The sequence below is a fragment of the Microtus ochrogaster genome, unplaced genomic scaffold (assembly GCF_000317375.1).
Source record: "Microtus ochrogaster isolate Prairie Vole_2 unplaced genomic scaffold, MicOch1.0 UNK5, whole genome shotgun sequence".
Lineage (NCBI taxonomy): Eukaryota > Metazoa > Chordata > Mammalia > Rodentia > Cricetidae > Microtus > Microtus ochrogaster.
Window position 1 is genome coordinate 181,264 of NW_004949103.1, and position 5,982 is coordinate 187,245.

The window sequence follows — 5,982 nt, forward strand, 5'->3', positions numbered from 1 at the left end:
AAAAAAAAAAAGGTCCACCTACCTCTGCTGGGATTAAAGGCATGCACCACTGCCGCCCAGGTTGTATTCAATTGTAGGATTTCCTTTTCCTTTCTTCATTTACTTTGTTCTGCTCTGTTTGGTGCTAGGAACTGAACCCAGGATTGTGCCTGAGATGGGCATGCTCAGCTACCAGTTAAACCCCCAGCAGAATGTTTCTCTTTTGAGAGTTTTTAAATTACAAATTCCATTCCACTAGAAATGTAGCTAGTAGAGTGCATGGCTACCCTATGCCAAGTCCTGGGTTCGGTCCCTAGTACTATACAGGAAAAACCAGTACAAATAAATCAAGAGAAGGGAGACATTTCATTTAGCTGGATGTGGCGGTTCATACTCAGTCAGGCCAGCACTTATGAGGGTGAGGCAGGAGGATTAACATGAGTTCAAGGGCAATTTAGAGAGTAAGACTTTGTCTCTAAAAGAAAAAAATATGCTTTCATGCTTAACAGTTATAGAACTTTTGAAGCAATTTCTTCATGCTAACTGAGTTGTTGTGCTAGTTTGTATATTTTGAAGACTTGGTCCATTTCACTAAGTTGTCAAATTTATAAGTTTACAAACTTGTAATATTCTTCTAACTTATTTTTAAAAAAAAATTCTAGCCAGGTCTACATATTGAGATCTTGTCTGTATTAGTCAGGGCTCTCTAGAGGAACAGAACTGATAGAATTAATATGTATCTAAATACACACATGCATGCACATAGATATATATACATAGATATATATAATGTGATATATTATATTATGTATATTACAGTGTCTTCCAGGCTGTGGTCCAACTAGTCCAACAATGACTGTCTATCAACAGAAAGTCCAAGAACTCATAGTCATTCAGTTCACGAGGCGGGTGTCTCAGCTGGTCTCTAGTATATGCTGGAATCCAGAGTTGGCTCTAATGAACGCTAGTGAAGGAGTGGGGTTGTTAGCAAGAGTGAAGGCAGGCAAAGGGAGAGAATTTCCTTCCACCACGTCTGCAAACAGAAGGTGTGGCTCAGGTTAAAGGTGGATCTTCCACCTCAAGAGATCCAGATTAGAAGTAGGTCTTCCCATTTCGATGATTTAACTCAGAAAAATTCCTCACAGGTGTATCCAGCTGCTTGCATTTTAGTTAATTCCAGATGCAGTTAGCTTGACAACCAAGAATGACCATAACATTGTTAAAAATGAACAATTTATTTATTTTGAATAATTTACTTTTTGTTTCACTGGCTTTCTCTGTTTTCACCACTTCTGTCTCCCTCCCTCCTTGCTTTCTGTTTACTCTTTTTTCCAGCTTCTTGAGATGAGAACATAGGTTGCTGATATGAGACACCCTGCTTATCTACTGTGAGGACTTAGTGTTTGATGGTTTCTCTTGTTCATGGCCTTATCTGTGTGCCTCCAATCCTGACATGTACTCAGTTTCAAATAGCAGGTTGATGTATTCTCCCCATTTCTCTAGATTTCCTTCTTGCCCTATGAATTATTTAAAAGTGTGTTGTTGGCCGGGCGGTGGTGGCTCACGCCTTTAATCCCAGCACTTGGGAGGCAGAGGCAGGTGGATTTCTGTAAGTTTGAGGCTAACCTGGTCTACAAGAGCTAGTTCGAGGACAGCTAGGGCTGCCACACAGAGAAACCCTATCTCGAAACAAGTGCTGGGATGAAAGGCATGTGCCATCACTGCCCAGCTGCTTTTTGTTTTGAAACAGAATCTCGTCAATAAGCCAAACTGGCCTCAGATTTGTGACCCAAACTTGTGACCCACTTGGTCTCCTGAGTGCTGGGACCACCAGGCTTCTTGGCACCATGCCCTATGTTGAGTTATTGAGTTTTGTCCAGGATGGGCTCTTGCTGTGTCTTCCATCCATGGAGGGCACTTGAGAAGAAGGTGTGCTCTTTGGTCTCGGTGGTTCTCTGACGTCCATCACTTCTTGCTGATTAACAGTACTATTGGTTCCGTTCATTTGCTAATTCTGTCAAGTTGATCTGTGCGTTGTTGAGAAGAGGTTGAAGTCTACAAATATAACTGTGAAATTCTCCTTTTCTATTTTGATTTTGCTTCCCATATTCTGTATCTCTGTTGCTTAGTACATGCAAATATGTAGCTTAATTGTCTCTATGGAGTTGAGTCGTTAGTATTATGCTATGTTGTATCTTTGTCACTGGTAATTTTCCTTGCTCTGCTATCTACTTCAAACGATATTAAGTCCTTCTTTCCTTTGATTAATATTTGCATGAGGCATTTCCATCCTTTGGGCTTTTGTTGTCGTTTTGTTTTTGTTTTTCAAGACAAAGTTTCTCTGTACAACCCTGGCTATCCTGGAATTCACTATGTAGACCAGGCTTGTCTTGATCTTACAGGGTTGGGATTAAAAGTGTGTGCCACCACCACCCAGCATTTTTTATATTATTGCTTATTTGTACATGTGTTTGGTGTGTGGTGTATATACTTATTAGTGTGAGTTTAAGTACATGTATGTGCAGGTACAGGTGTGTGCACATTTATGGAGATCAGAGGTCGGTGTTGAGTGTCTTTCCTCAGTTTTATTTTTTTTTTAGGTTTTCGATTCTCTATATTTATTTTGGGGAGGGCATGTGTCCCAGCATGCATGCGGATGGTAGAAGACACGTCTGTAGAGCCAGTTCTCTCTGTTTGCCTTTACCTAAGTCCCAGGGATCAAACCCAGGCAGCTGGGCTTGAGAGGCAAATGCTGTTACCCACTATGCCTTTTTATGGACCCTCTGCCTTATTTGTTAAGACAAGGTCTCTAGATGAACCCAAGACTCATCAGTTTGGCTAGACTGGTTGGTCAGAAAATTTCAGCTATCCACTCGTGTCCATGAGCTACTTCCTCACTGTAGCCCTGACTAGCCTGGAACTTTCTCTGTAGACCAAGCTGGCCTCAAACTCACAGAGAGTCACTTGCCTCTACCTCTCAGTTGCTGAGATTGAAGGCTGGTGTCATCACACCTAGGCCCTCTGCAGCTCTTTTAAATTGTTTTTTTTAACTTTTATTTATTTATTTAACTTTATTATGTTCGTTGGTGTGAAGGTGTCAGATCTCATGGAACTGCATTTTCAGACAGTTGTGAGCTGCCATGTGGGTGCTGGGAATCGAACCCAGGTCCTCTGGAAGAGCAGTCAGTGCTCTTAACCGCTGAGCCATCTCTCCAGCCCCTCCCTCTTTTAAATTGTTATTCAAAATATTATATAATTATGTATTAGACAGTTTTCTATTACTGTAACAAAATACCTAAAAAATCAACTTCAAAAGAAAAAAAGATTTTGTTGGACATAAATTTTTGCAGTTTGTAATACAAGGTTTGTTGACCCCATTCTTTTAGGCCTGCGGCAGTGCATCAGGGTAGAAGCTTGTAATGGAACAAAACTGTAGGAAGCAAAGATAAAGAAAAGGAGGCCAGTTCCATACCCCTTTCAAGGTCATGTCCTCCCTAGCCTAACTATCGTTGGTTCTACCAGCTCCTAATAGTGTCATGTGTTAGGGAGTAAGCCTTAATTTGTGGACTGGTTAGTGGACATTTAAAATCCAAATTATAACAGTACATAATTTACCATAGTCTACTAATGATGTCATTTTGCCAGCTCAAATGAGCTGTGAGAAACTTACACACACACACACACACACACACACACAGAGTAGCTGAGGTTGTTTACAACTGTAATTACAGTACTCGTAAGAGTGACGGGAAAAGGAATTCAAGGTCATCCTCAGCTATAGAGTAAATATGAGACCACCTTGGCCACAAGACCTTGTCTCAAAATAAGATGGGCCAGCAAGATGCCTCAGTGGGAAACGCAGAGAAAACATGACCTGAGTTCAATTCCTGGATCCCATGGGGGACAGAAAAAACTGACTCACAAAGTTTCCCTCTGACCTCCACACGTTATGACACATGCATCATTAACACATACAATAATAAAAAATTAATAGAATATAGCCAGGTGGTAGTGGTGCATGCCTTTAATCCTAGCACTTGGGAGGCAGAGGCAGGTGGATCACTGTGAGTTCAAGGCCAGCCTGGTCTACAGAATGAGTTCCAGGATAGGCTCCAAAGCTACAGAGAAACCCTGTCTCAACAAACCAAATAATAATAATAATGATAGAATATTGCACCACTGTTTTAGGTTGAGTCCTTTGACTTTCTTTTAGTACCTGAAAAATATTGTTCAACTTCCTCTGGTTTGGGGGGCCATTCAGTTTTTCTGCCACAAACCAGGCATCAGTCCCCCTTTGGAGGCTTCATGATATTTTCTTTTTATTTTCGAGACAGGGTTTCTCTGTAGTTTTGGAGCCAGTCTTAGAATTAGCTCTTGTAGACCAGGCTGGCCTTGAACTCACAGAGATCCAACTCACAGAGATCCGCCTGCCTCTGCCTCCCCAGTGCTGGGATTAAAGGTGTGTACCACCACCACCCGACTTTTCCTGTTGTTTCCTTGTCTTTGGTTTTCAGAAATTTGACTATGACTTATCTTGGCATGTCTGAGCAATCTTAGCCACTTTCCTTTTAGCTCTGTCCTGCTCTTGGGAGCAATGACACAGACATTAGGGCTTTTGTTATAGCACCTCCAGGTTCCTGATGCTCGCTGAAGGTTTTTCCGTCTACTTTCCTTCCATGGTTCTAGCTGGACCAGCCCTGTTGTTTTGTCTTCTTTGGACCCTCTACTCTGCTGTTGAATTCACCTGTGTTCATTACTTTTTTTGTTACTGTGACCAAATATCTGACAGAAGGAATGTAAAGGAGGAAGGAATTATTTTGGCTCTTGAGGTAATAATCTCCCACAGTGAGGAAGCCAGAACCTCACCTCATAGGAGGCTTAGGCAGGAAGGTTGGGATTTTGAGGTCAGTCTGGGCTACGCAAGGAGACACTAACTTAAAAGAAGTGACCTGACTATTCTCCACCAAGCCCCTGACCAGGGAGGCCAATATTGAATTCTAGCTTTGGGTTTTTTCCACAGTGATCAATATTAGGAATTCTGTCAACACGTATGAAAAAGATGTGTTTAAAATAATGGCTGTAACAATGGTCTTTTTAATGTGTGCATGTATGTGTGTCTGCATGTGTGTGTGTACAGGTGGACGGATGGATGAATGTGTTCATACTGGTATTTGAATCTAGGACCCTCTGCAGGATAGGCAAGTGCTCTAAGCTATATCTCCAGCAATGGTGGTATTTTTAATTTCATTCTAACACTGACTTGATTACTGGTTATATTTTCTTCTCTTAACTAAATTTATGCCCTTTTTTTAAAATTGGCGAACCTTACAAATAATAACCTGAACTGAATAAAACTTGCTTTTGACCAGCGCCCCCCCCCAATCACAGCAGGACCAATGCAGGGTAGCTGTTCTGGTCTCAACACTGAACCCACTAGTGAGAAACAGTTCACATGCCGGTTGCCATGGGAACCGTTCTTTGAGTACATTTTTCCCAAAATCTTCATTCAGTCTGATGGAGCTTGGCAACTCTTGCAGTGCTTTTCCACTTGGCTCCCGTCACAAAGGACATCTAGCATGTTTTGTGGGCTTTTTTTTCTTGTAGTGTACAGAATTAAACCCAACTCCCCCTGCCAAACACACACTGGACAAGCACCTTATCACTGAGCTGCACCCCCAGCTTTGTGTTAGTTCTGAAGTTCTCCCATGCAGGTAACTCAGAGCTCCTGCTTGTTGTCATAGTGAAGAACAGCCCTTATTTGGGTACTGTCTTGTGGGAAGGAGAAGAACTGGAACTCAAGAGCTGGACCAAGGATGTGTTCATTGCCTCTTGTCCCTCAGCAACACCAGGCAGAACACAGGAAGCAGTCAAGTGCCTGACTCTAGACTCAGCCAGCTGTCTGCTCTGGCACTCACTTCCTAGTGACGCCGGTTTTTCTGTGGATCTGGCACATATGTCTCACCAAAGCCCTGTGCCCACCTGCAACCCCCAACTTCAATGCCT

General features: G+C 42.3%; 1 protein-coding gene across 1 annotated transcript in view; it reads left to right on the forward strand.

The window, feature by feature from the left end:
- The window catches only part of Cfap99 (cilia and flagella associated protein 99), a 45,659-nt gene that overhangs the window by 31,406 nt on the left and 8,271 nt on the right, over positions 1 to 5,982 (forward strand). The window lies entirely within an intron of this gene.